Genomic DNA, 12714 nt, shown 5'->3' on the forward strand with positions numbered 1-12714 from the left:
TAAGAAAAATGCTAAAGAAAAGAGAGTTCAACAGACATAAGATAGCCTTGCTCTGGTGATTACCAGAGAGCCAAAACTTGCATTTTATATTTTATATCCCAGGATATAAAACAGGGAGAAAAGGACTTGTGTAACCAAGTTACACAAGGGCTGCACTGAACATCAGTGGCAACAGGTTTCATGAAGTGACGAGTCCACATTTGAATTTTTGTTTGTTTAAATCGGCATTAATTTATACCGAGAGGCGAAGCGGACCCCCCCCCCCCCCCCCCGGCCAAAAGCTTACAAAAGTTTGATAAAGGTGTCTGCATACTTTGTTTTTCTTATAGCTGCCTGAAACATTTGTGAAGGACTTTTGCCAGTGAGAAGATGATGGATTTCTGGTTCTCCAGAGACTGAAGGGACCGGCTTGATCCTGGTGGTGCTTGTCTTTTGCTTTGCAGAGATATACTAGATGTAGTGAGGCAGAATCCTTAGTGGGGGCAGGAGAGGTCCAGTGCATCAATAATACCTCAAGGATGACAAATAGGCTATTTCTTCTCTCAGATTATTGTTTCGGGTTGAGTTATTTATGGATTCTCCAATGGCTGAGCAGCTTGACCGCAGGTGTCTCAGATGTTGTTGAGGGCATAGGCAGCTCTGTTCACTTAGAGATTTTTTTTTCACAATCCTGTCCTGAATGCTGGGATGATGCATTCATCTTCACATGACAGAGTTGTCTCATATGTCTGTTGCCACTGTGTGTATTGATCTAGTGTATGGATCTTTCTTGCGTATGGGCTCGTTGCAGCTTTCAGCACACATTTGTTTTTGTTTTTTTTACACTGTCCTTAGACTGACCTCCATGGCTTGTTCCCTGCTCAATGACAACAAGTGATTTGTTGTTTGGAATTAGTGGGGTCTGTGCTGATTGAGCTCATCCAAAAACAACAGCAGTTGAAAGCCTTAAAAATGAGAACTTCTTCTTTTATTAGTCATTTAGTGTTATCCAAATTAAAAACAGAGAGTGTGGTTTTAGCAGCTACAATGTGTTGAGCTCCAGAGATTTAACTGTTCTTTGGCTCTGCAGTTATTTACACTATTTGTCCAAGTAAAAGATTGAAAATCTCTTTTTCAAAGGACACCTCAACATTTACATCGTAACCTGGTCTCATGCCGTAAGTGCTGGTCAATTAGTCCCACAAATTCAGTCTCTTTTATTGTGTACACAAAGTTGACCATCATTCTACAGGAGAAATTGGGAGAATACTTCATGATCCTGTTACTGTATATTTTTGAGTGCTCACCGAGTGCAGACCCAGCTAACCAAGAAAACAGAGCCTTGAACAAAGTGAAACCCACTTTACTTCAGTCTGATTAGTTTAGGTGCCTAAATATAACCGAGCATCAAATTAAAATGAAGAAAATGGACTTGAAACAAAACTTAAGTGAAAAAGTAACGGTTCTGCTGTAGGGCTTAAACAATGACTTTGGCCTCTGCCATTCCTTCAGCATCCAAACATGGACTTTTTCCATCCTCAAAACCTCTGTGTTGAAGGACACAATGCAACAGATCAGCAGAGGCCATGCTGATAAATAACTCATATTCCTGTAAAAAAAAAGAAAAGAAAAAGTTAGGGGTTGTATCGAGGGAAATGAATAATAGATTCAATTTTGTGAGCATTTCACGTACTGCTGTGAGATTGTGTTGCATGTGGAACCTAACAATCAGTAGATGAATATTGCAACCTGCTGTTAAAAAACTTTGATTGACCATAAAGCTATTTAATGGTTGTGTGATGACAAACTTCGTTTTACTAAATCAGGGCTCTGCACAGGCTTAAAATGAGCTTCAAATTTGCTGAGCACAGCACAACATGTTTTAATAATGAAACTAGGCTTGCAGTTGTTTCAGATCTTCTCAAAAAATTAGTTTCACTCAGCAGAGGTGTTGATGCCATCTGTGGGTTTAATATATAAATGTTAAAAGAGTGTCTTTAGGAATACAAAACCCATCTAAAGTATTAAAGATAGATAGACGTGGTTAGAGGCAGATTTTCCTGTGCAAACGTTATGGAAAAATGTGACTAGAAGTGAATTTTCCTTTCAAAAGACCATTGCTGACACAAATTATGTGCTTTAATGGAATGACTAGAGAATCAGCTAAACAACACTGAAAATGGAAAGGTTTTTTCACCTACACAAACCCAGATGAAATGCATGGACACTGAGTCCAGCTATAAAGCCTCTTCTGGTACAAGCATCTCTCAGTATAATACAAAATAGTTCAATGTCAAGATTTTGCTGTAGTACACAAAATGCAGGACACAGTCGAAAAGTAGTTTTCATAAACAGAATCTTCATGAAAACAGAGCAGACCATTATTAAGTATTAAAATGTTATTTTACAAAAGAATGACAACAATAAAAGAATGTAAACAAACATTTTTCATAAACAATGATAATCATATCTCATTTGAACTATTAAGGAACAATATAGGATCCATAAGCTTAATGCATGATTATAAATGAAATTTAGATATGTTTATTTTATATAATATTGCAAGAGCTTTGGGCATTTTATTTTTACATTGCTTATGCAGCAGTGGACATCACAGGCAGGTAACAGAAATTTTGATCAGGCAAGTATCTTTGGATTAGTCTCTTATTTCATTCACAGGCAGGAGCCGTACTAGGAAAGGCAACTTGAGCAGTCCGAACAGCTTGTCTCTGTCTCTGGGGCAGGGGGCTATATTCAGATAACTTTATTTGGGAGGAGAAACAGAGCTTCTCCTCTTTTTCTGCCAGTCTGAGCACCAATGCTCCGAGCAGGCAAGTAGTTATTGTGGGCAGGATGAGAGTGGGTCAGGGAGGTTAGAAAGAAAGTATTTTCTGCAGGCTCTTCAACAGGTTTCCTTGGCGGAGACAGACATGTAAGTACAAAGCAAATGTAGACTGAGTATAAATACTGCCTTGATTTGAGATGGAAGACAAGTGTGCCTGCCCTGGGTTAGACAGCACCCACCACTGAAAGAGTCTGATAAGTTTTCATTGACACATACATTCACACAGTCAGGGGAGAGATGAAGAGAAAGGCTGATGCCATCAGGACCTTCAATATCACTTTACCTCATTCTCTGTGTAGAAACTGTTGAATTAAACTGAAGTATTTGCTGTGTGTACCTGTCTGTAATAATGGGATGCAAACGAGAAAACGTTCCAGCTGAGACCTGGCCAGTCCATCCTTCTAGCTGCTCAGTGGATAACAGTTACACTGAACTTGCGGAGCTTTTGCACAGCTGAGCCACATGAAAGCATTTAATGCTGTGTTTCTACACTATGTTCAGGCACAAACACAATAAAACAGCTACTTTAAAGCTGAAAACTTGTTCCAGCTTTTTCATACAGGAAACGAATCAACAATCAATAAGGGAATCAATGAAGGACTCAACCAAAGCAAAAATAATAAAGCATATAAATAAATAATCATGTAACTTCTGACAAAGTCAGGGTTTCAGACAGTGTTTGGAAAATGTTGGCTGAATGATTGAGTGAAAAAAAGCAACAAACATATGGGCCCCTCCTGAAAAACCTTCTTAACACGTCTAAACCAGGATTGTCAAACTCAGTTTGGTTTATGGATCATATACACTGCTCAAAAAGAGATAAAGGAACACTTTGAAAACAAATCAGGAAAAAAACAAAACAAATAAACATGGCAGATATTTATCCTTATATGGACTGGGTAATGTGTTAGGAACTAACGGACAGATATGGGCTGTAACTGTTACTTGGAATGCGTTACTGTTATCCGATTACTTTTTTCAGGTAATGATAAAAGTAAGAGATTACTATTGCAAAAAAGTAATTCGATTACTGTTACTTTCCTGTAAGCACACAGCGTTATGGCGTTACTGTGTTACTAAACTGTGATTTTGTTTTTGAGAGTGTCTCATGACAATGACGTACGAGCGTGCGATGTCCGTGGCACCCTAACCTCCACCCACCCCACTCCTGCTAAACAGGTGAAAATAGATTTAAGAATCACAGAATCTTTGATTTTATTTATTTTTGCTGTGTTTTACTTGCCTCTTTTTGAAAGAGTGAGTGCAAACACAAAAAAATATTTTATTTAATATGCTGGAATATGCAGAAAATAGATTTACATGTTAAACAAATTTCTTCCACTTAAAGACTGTTGCATAGGATTTAATTTTTGCTTGATGTAATGTGCATAAAGTTAAAAGATTAAAACAAATAAAACTATTTTTAAAAGAGACTTTTTCATTTGATTACATTTTATATGATGGATTATACAATAAAAGTCCAATTGGGCTGAAAGGTCTATTGCTTTATAACGTGTTCAGGTTGTGTGTCATGTTTTTAAAAAGTAACTAAGTAATAAAGTAACTAATTGCTTTTGAAAATAAGTAATCAGTAAAGTAACAGTATTGCTTTCTTGGAGAAGTAATCAGTAATTAGTAAATAATTACTTTTTTCAAGTAAGTTGACCAACACTGCTAACGGATGCCACATTATTAGACAGAGATGAAAATGACCAACTCAAAATGAGACTCAGCAGTTTGTATAGCCCCCACCTACCTGACAGTGTTGAGGCATGCTTCTAACAGGACAAGGGGATCTCCTCCCAGATCTGTACCAGGGCACCGCTGAGCTTCTGGACAGTATATGGTTCATCCTGATCCTTGGTTGGACTCAATCATAATGTCCCAGAGATGGAATTAGATCAGGTGAGTATGGGGCCCAGTTAATGGTATCAATTTCTTCATTCTCCAACAACTGCTTGCATACTCTTAACACAGGGGGCCAAGCTTTGTTATGGCGCAGGAGGAACCCAGGGCCCCCTGCAGCAGCATAGGGTGTGACAGTGGATTCAGCAATTTTTATCCTGATATCCAATGGTAGTCAGGGTGCTGTTGCCTAGCCTACAGAGGTCTATGTGTTCCTCCATAGACATGCCTCCCCAGACCATCACTAAACCACCACCAAACTGGTCATGCTGAACAATGCTACAGGCAGTATAATATTCTTCACAGCTTCCTGAGACCCATTCATATCTGTCACATGTGCTCAGGGTAAACCTGCTCTCATTTGTTAAAAGCACAAGGCACCAGTGGTGGACCTCCCAATCGTGGTATTCTATGGTGCCGAGCAGTAAACACAGGACCCACTAGAGGACATCGGGACCCTCAGTTTCAGTCTGAGGCAAGTCTGTGTCTGATTGTTTGGTCAGAAACATTCACACTAGTGTCCCGCCAGTGCTCATCCTGTTTCTCCTTGCACAAAGGAGGAGATACTAGTCCCACTGATGGGTTAAGAACCATCTATGGCACTGTCCAGCTCTCCTAGAGTAGCTGCATGTCTGCTGTAATCTCTTGAGACTGTGTTGGGATACACAGCAAACCTTCTGGCATAGTATGTATTGATGTGCCATCCTGGAGGAGTTGGACTACCCTACCTGTCTGTAGGGTCCAGGTATTGCCTCATGCTTTCAGTGGCGACTCTGACAATTTGACTATTTCACTCTTAAATATCTTTATATCTTTAATCTAGAAAAGCATTTTGTACTTTTTCACTCCTGCATACTAATTCTGGCATCATCTTACCAGGAACAGCTCTGTACTTTGAACCTTTATTGACAAGTTGAAAATATTTGACTGCGGTTCAAACTATTTGTAGAGGGGGGCCAAACTGGACCCTTTGATAGGCTGGTTCTTGCTACACTTTTAAGACAAGATATTAACATCTGCATTTGCTCAAGCGATATTGTATGACTGCACAGGTGCCACTATATATGAAAACACACTTGATCTTAGGCTGCATGTCTTTAAAGTGTCAAGGTGCTTTGTGTGAAGATCTGAAAAGTGTAAACAATGAAAGGCCCAAGGCAGTTTTTTGGGAAGAAAAGTTTTTCTTAAGCTCTCTTTCTGACTACTTATTTTATATGTCATGCAGGTCTATCAGATGTTGACTATGACTTGTGTTGACAAATCCTGTGTTCCTGCCATGAAATGTCAACTTGAAGTTTTATTTTTCAAAGTTTAGAATGACTCAAGAGCTCCAGACGCTCTTTAGACATCAATCAGAAAAGTGTTTCTTCTTGTTCTTGTTGTTTCATTTTTTTTTTTTTTTATCTCTGCAGTTGTTGAAGTTTAGCTAGTCTACAAACTGGTATGGTTTTTTTCTGTTGGAAAAGGAATCTCAAGCTTGTTTAAAAAGAAAAGATTATTTGCTGCCCTGTCACGGATAAAACATTTACTCTCTGGTCAGTCGTTTTTGCTATGAGCTGGATATTTGTTGTATTCAGCTCCTGTCTGGAGATTTCTCGCTAAGGAAGAAATACTGAACTCCTTTACTTTAAAGGTCAGGTTCCTCATCTTCAGGCAGACAGACATCTTGGAGAGCCATTTCTGCACCGTAGTGCTCATAGCACCCTCTCACAGCTGATGTTCTCCCACATTCGCCACCTTTAGACATTTAAAGTGATTGCATTTGTAGGAAAAAACTCACTCCTTTTACTGCCAGGGGAATGCAAACACACACGGCGCCAGCCTCTGCTTGGCAGAGAGAAATACATTTTGTTGTTATCAGTTTCAGTTGGTTAAATGCTAAATTATTCATAGGAAGGTAAAGGCTTGCCCTCATGAGATTAGTGGGCCTAATTGTTCATCCAGTTTGCTGCTTGAATGCAACTTCGCTGGCTGAACACCAGCATCCTGGATGAATCTTTTTTTTTTTTTTTTGTAATGAGAAAAAGACATGGCAGTCACTATTTACAGAACCCCTCAAACTTTTAATATAACCAGCAAAGTAATAATGGGTATATACAAGTTTGCAGGATGTAAAAATTAAAAGGAAATTATATATTAAGTTTGGAAAAGGTGGATAATATTTAGTTTTGAGAGCATTTTACAAAGACAAAATCACAGAGTATGTTCACCCTAACGGCACTTTAATGACATTTAAGAAATTTAGAGAAAATTTAAGTAAATTGTTTTTAATTCTTATGAGATCTGTTCAGTTACTAATGAAACTTTCCCAGACCTGAAACCACACATCAGATGAGAATCTGGTTTCTTCTTTAGTGTCAAAAATCTGCATTATTTATACTGCTCAAGCTTTGTAAGTGATTGTTTAGTTACAGAATCATTCTTTTGTTTGTTTTACTTTATTGTTGCAAGAAGTGATGATGTGAAAAAAATGTGTTTTAGTTCTACACTTCCTGCTGTGCCTGGCAGGAGCTTTTATTTTGAAGATCCACAGGAAGTTGTGCGTTAACATGGCGTATTGTTACCAGTTACTCAATGAAAAAGAGAAAACCCAGAGCTATCTTGATTAGCAGCAGAAACTGCCTCGGTTACTGAAGCAAAGCTTCATAAAAGTTGTTTTTAAAGTGTTTCAAAAGTTATTGGCTAATATCTCAGTAGTGAGATGAATGTTGGGCAGAGCTGAGGTGGCAGCTAAGTTAATGGTGTTCCACGTGTCTCGGTCAGGTCTTTTATTGAGCTTTGAGCTCCACGAGGAAAGACCAGTGATTCCAATTGATCCAGATCTGCACAACCAGTCAGACGGCCAAAGATTGATCTGGTTTCTGGTAGGTCATCCCGACTGGCAACAGTCGACAGACAAAAAGAGTATAAATACACCACGCGTGAAAGTTCTCTAGACTTATGAGTTGCTGACTGACAGATGATTAAAGATCATTCCCTCACCTGATCTGTGTTTTGACTTGACTGACCCATGACTCTATAAAACTCTGAGGAACAACTGAAAGATAAGTTTGCAACCTAACAAAATACCTTTTAAAGGGACAGTTTAAATAATTGAGGACAACGCATTTTACTTTTATTTTATTTTGTAAAAGGCCCAGGTTGTAATCTCTGTTATGAAGCTGTTGCCTGTTGAAAACTAAAGTCACTGTTAACGAAAATTCCTGTGTGTACGATTATTCACACTCATATCCAGCTCCTCCCCGATTCATGGATTCATTTTCCAGTGTTCGTCTGTGAATCTAAAAGATATGCCACTGTAAACTTTACAGGGTGGATATTTTAAAGTCAACTGTCTTTACTTGCCCCCAAAAATCTCACTCACACACATAAGGTTGTTTTATGAATACAAAACTGGCTGCAACTGATGTTAAGCCCTCACATGCTTATTCATATTATAATTAGTTTGAACTAGTGGAAATAATGAGTTTATGGGTAATTTAAATACTGCTCACAGGAGCCTCATTCATTCAAAAAGAGAAGAAAAAAAACTACTTTTCAACACCTTTAAGTTATTTGCTTCGGTTTTTAAGACATGTACTGTTTGGTTCAGCAACTGTTTTTAACAAGCGGGCCAAGAACACTATTTTCTACTGCCTCAGATCCAAACATCAGGCAGACAAAGTTAGCAATTAACTGTGATAACAGAGTGGAACATCTGGCAGCTAAACAGCTACAGTGCTATGAAAAAGTATTTGCCCACTTCCTGATTTTTCGTTTGTTTTTTGCACATTTATCACATTGACATGTTTCAGATCATCAAACACAGTTTTATTTTAGACAAACATAACTGAAATAAATACAAAATAGAATTTTTAAATGACGATTTCATTTTTGTTTGGAAAAAAAACCTGTCCAGACCTGCCCGACCCTATGTGGTTGTGCTATCTTTCGCAACATGAAATGTATTCAAGCGTCTTTCGCATTACTGTGGAGGAGCTCTGGCCAAATCTTCTTTGCAAAATTGAACAGCTGCACATTGGAGGGTTTTCGAGTGAAAATGACCTGTTTAAAGTCATGCCAAAGCATGTCAATCGGATTTAAGTCTGGACTTTGATGAGACCTAAGAAACACCAAATTTTTTTTTCTTTTTCAGAGGTGGAAGAGCTTGTTCTTTTTGGTCAACGATGGTTTTCTCCTTTGAACTCTCCCGTGGATGCCATTTTTGTCGTCTGTTTCTTTTTGCCTTATTGTTGAATCATGAACTCTGATCTTAACTGAAGTAAGTGAGGCCTGCAGTTCTTTGAATGTTGCTCTGGGTTCTTTTGTGACTGTCATGGTCCCTGGGTCTTGGACCCAGGAATGACTTTAGAATTATAATTACAGCAGTTTCCCTTTTTGTATTTCCATCCTGTTCCCTCTCTGTTCCTTCCATCAGTCTTGTTTCTGTGCTGTTTTTTTCTTTCAATGTCCCCCTGTGTCAAGTTAGTCTTCTTCATTTTTTCAGCTCTATTCTGCTCCCTGATTTATTTATTTGACTGTTGTTCCTTATGTATTATGATGAGTGTAACTTCTCTCCTTTCGTATTATGCTGATTATCTTCAGCATGTTCCCCACTTTTTCCCTCTTCCCTCATTACCTCTTAACCCTACCTATACTGTCTCAGTGTCCTTTGTCCCCATCACATCAGCCATATTGCTGTGTGTTTGGCTTGCTCTGCTTTCTCTGCATTTGTTGACTTGGTTCCCTGTTATCTTTTGGATTTTGGACATGTGGTTTTTGATTTATCCAAGAAATATTAAAACATTGTTTAAAGTTTATTTTTGTCTCAAGAGTCTTGCATTTAGGTCCATAATAGCTGAATGAGTCACTGATGCACTATCTGATGACTTTTTGGCTGGTTGGCTACTCCTGGGAAGTTTCACTATTATACGAGTTCTCTCCATGTGTGGATCTCAGCATGTTTGGCTGGAGTCTCAAAGCCTTAGAAATGACTTTGTAAACCTTTCCAAACTGATAGATGTCAGAGACTTTGTTCCTCTTTCTTTGGTATAAAGTGGTGCTTTCTTGTTTTCTGAAATATTTTAGTCCATTTTATTTAGTCTGACAGGTTTTATTTAAATGATTTTTGATTTCAGATGATATTCTTGATTTAACAGGTCTGGCAGTAATCCAGCCTGTGTGCAGCTATAGTGAAACTGAACATGGCTTTTTAGATGGATTTAATAAGGAAGTGCAATTACTATTTCAGGTAGGTTTAGATATCCTTTTTTCATAAATAACACATTTAACAAAGACACATTTAAAAATGGTATTTGAATTAATTTGGTTATCTTTGTCTAATATTAAAATTTGATTTGGAACATAGGTGTGGTGACTATGAGAAAAACAAAGAAAATACTTCACACAGCTGTAGACATATCATTCAGCGCTTGGCACAAACCAAAGGAGAGTGCCCCCTAGTGAGCAAAACTCAATGCAGTTATAATATTTCATGTATTGAACTGCAAAAAGCTTTATATGAATATATGCAGTTTTCCACAAATGGTCTGACAGACAAAAAATCCACACTGTGGACCTGACATCATCATTTTCCCAGCAGCAGCCTGCTTAGTGTTCTGACTTGCTATCATATATGCAACAGATGCTGAGAGCAATGGAAGCTGCAGAAGGAAGTCTTCTCATACAGTTATTTATTTATTTATTTAGACTAATAGTATACTTAAAGCCAGCAGTGTGAGACATAGATAGCAAGGTATGTTTCAAAGAAACGGTGTGAACGCTAATTGCATTTCCAGGGCTGGGCAGAGTTCAGCAGAGATGCTAGTGGATTTTTACAACACCAAGGGACTTGTTGGGAGAAATTAGTGAATTGAGTTAATTGTGGAATGTGCTTAGAGATAGGCAAATGGAATTTGCCTATCACTTTTGTTTCATTAATGTGCAAAGCCTCTGGGGTCGACAATAGAACAGGATGTCTATATCAACATTTGTGGCAAAAGAAGGAAAAAAAAATAGTTGAATGAATGGGAAACCGTTCTGGGAGCCGACCTTGCGGACGGCGATGATGTCCAGCTGGTGGCCGGCGATTCCGAGGTGCAGAATGTGGATTGGGCAGAAGCAGGACCAGGCGAGGCAGCCGCGGAAGCTGAAGCTGGACCAGGCGAGGCAGAAGCTGAAGATGAAGTGGCATGAGGCTGGACGGGCTCCTCGGGCCCCCCAGCTGGAGCAGATGCAGGACCAGTAGGTGCAGAGACCACTTGCTGAACAGAAGGCTGAGCAGGTGGTGGAGCAGACGACTGAGCTGAACACTGGGGAGATGGCTGAGCTGCCCAGTGGGCTAAGGGCTGAGCTAACAGAACTATTGACTGGGCTGCTAACAGAGCTAATGACTGAGCTATAGACTGAAATGCATGCAGAAGCGATGGTGGTGATGATGGTTGTGGACTTAACTCTCCTGAGCCTCTGGAACACAGGGAGAACTGCTGGGCAGGCTTGCCTGAGCCTTCAGCAGAAACAAGAACGGGTGCAGGCACCTGCCGGACACAAGCTGCTCCCACCCGAGGAGTAGGTACGGGTGCGGAGACGGGCTGTATCCTGGCTGGCCTCACCCTGGGGACCGGCATGGGTGCAGGGATGGACTGGTTCACAGCCCCCGCTCACCCTGGAAGCTGGGACAGGCACCGGCAACGGCTGGGCAGCTGTTCTCACCTGAGGAGCTGGTATGGGTGCAGAAACTGACAGAGCCTCAGCCGGCCTGGAAACCAGAGCAGGGACCAACTGGGCCCCAGCCTCCCTCACCCAAGGAACTGATATGGGTGCAGGGGTACGCTGGGCCCGAGCTGCCCTGGGAGCAGGAACACAAGGAGGCAAAGCAGCGGGCTCAGAAAAAACAGTCTTAGAATGGGCAGGCTCAGGGTTAAAATGTACCGGGTCAACAAAAACAGACTTATCAAAAATGAATGAAATGATGATGTGAGTTTATTACTTTTAACGTCAGATGGGACGTGAGAATAAAAGTCATTGTCACTCACCACTGTGAGTTGCTCAGCAATGTCCAGTGTATGGCGGCGGGTGCGCCGCTTCCTTTGAACAGAGGAAGCTGGCGGAGCGAGCAACTGAGTCTCTGGTGCACAGAACGGTGACACTGAGGCTGGAGCGTGAGCACCTGAAGCCACACGGAGGACTCCCACTTGAAGCGGGCAAGGCTTGGATGCAGGCGGAGCAACAGGTGGGGACTTTCGGCAGCTCTTGGGACCTCCGAGAACCAGCCGAGTCCCACGGAAAATGCGCTCGTAGTCGGGAGCACGCCACGGCTTCCAGCGGAGCTCGCTCGTTGAGCTCGCGGTCTGCTGAGTCCATAATATGGTCAGGTCGCATACAGTCTGGCTGAGGCAGACTGTATGCGTTTGCAAGAGAGGACTCAAACGCAGACCAAAAACTGAACGTGATGTGGATTTAACAAAAAAACCAAGCCGTTTATTGAAGCTAGGAAACAAGGTACAAACAAAGGGCAGAGGTGAAACTAAATAATAACCTAAACTGGGTGACCTAAAACTAAACATGAAAAAACCTTAAGCATGGTGAACTGAAATGGATACCTGAAGTTGTGACGTGGATGAGCAGACGACCTGACAAATAATGACTGAAGACACACGGACTAAGTACACACAGGAGGATATATTATTAATCCTTTATTTATCCAGGTAAAAATCTCATTGAGATTAAAAATCTCATTTCCAAGAGAGACCTGGCATCATGGCAACAAAAGTCACATACCACATAGGTATATAACATTTAAAACAAATACAATATTCCATACAAACGTGTAAAATATACAATAACAGATCAAATTAAGAGTACATTAAAAACAATCACACTGAGTAAAAGAGCTGTTCTCTCGTTCCTTTAAGACAGACTTAAACTCTCCCAAGGTAACCAATTCTGATAATTTCAGTTCCTTCTGCAGATTATTCCAGGAAGCAGGGGCAGCGTATTTAAAAGCC

The sequence above is a fragment of the Rhamphochromis longiceps genome, linkage group LG7 (assembly GCF_057381845.1).
Source record: "Rhamphochromis longiceps isolate RC_006_pf linkage group LG7, R_longiceps_female_GT1.1, whole genome shotgun sequence".
Classification (NCBI taxonomy): Eukaryota; Metazoa; Chordata; class Actinopteri; order Cichliformes; family Cichlidae; genus Rhamphochromis; species Rhamphochromis longiceps.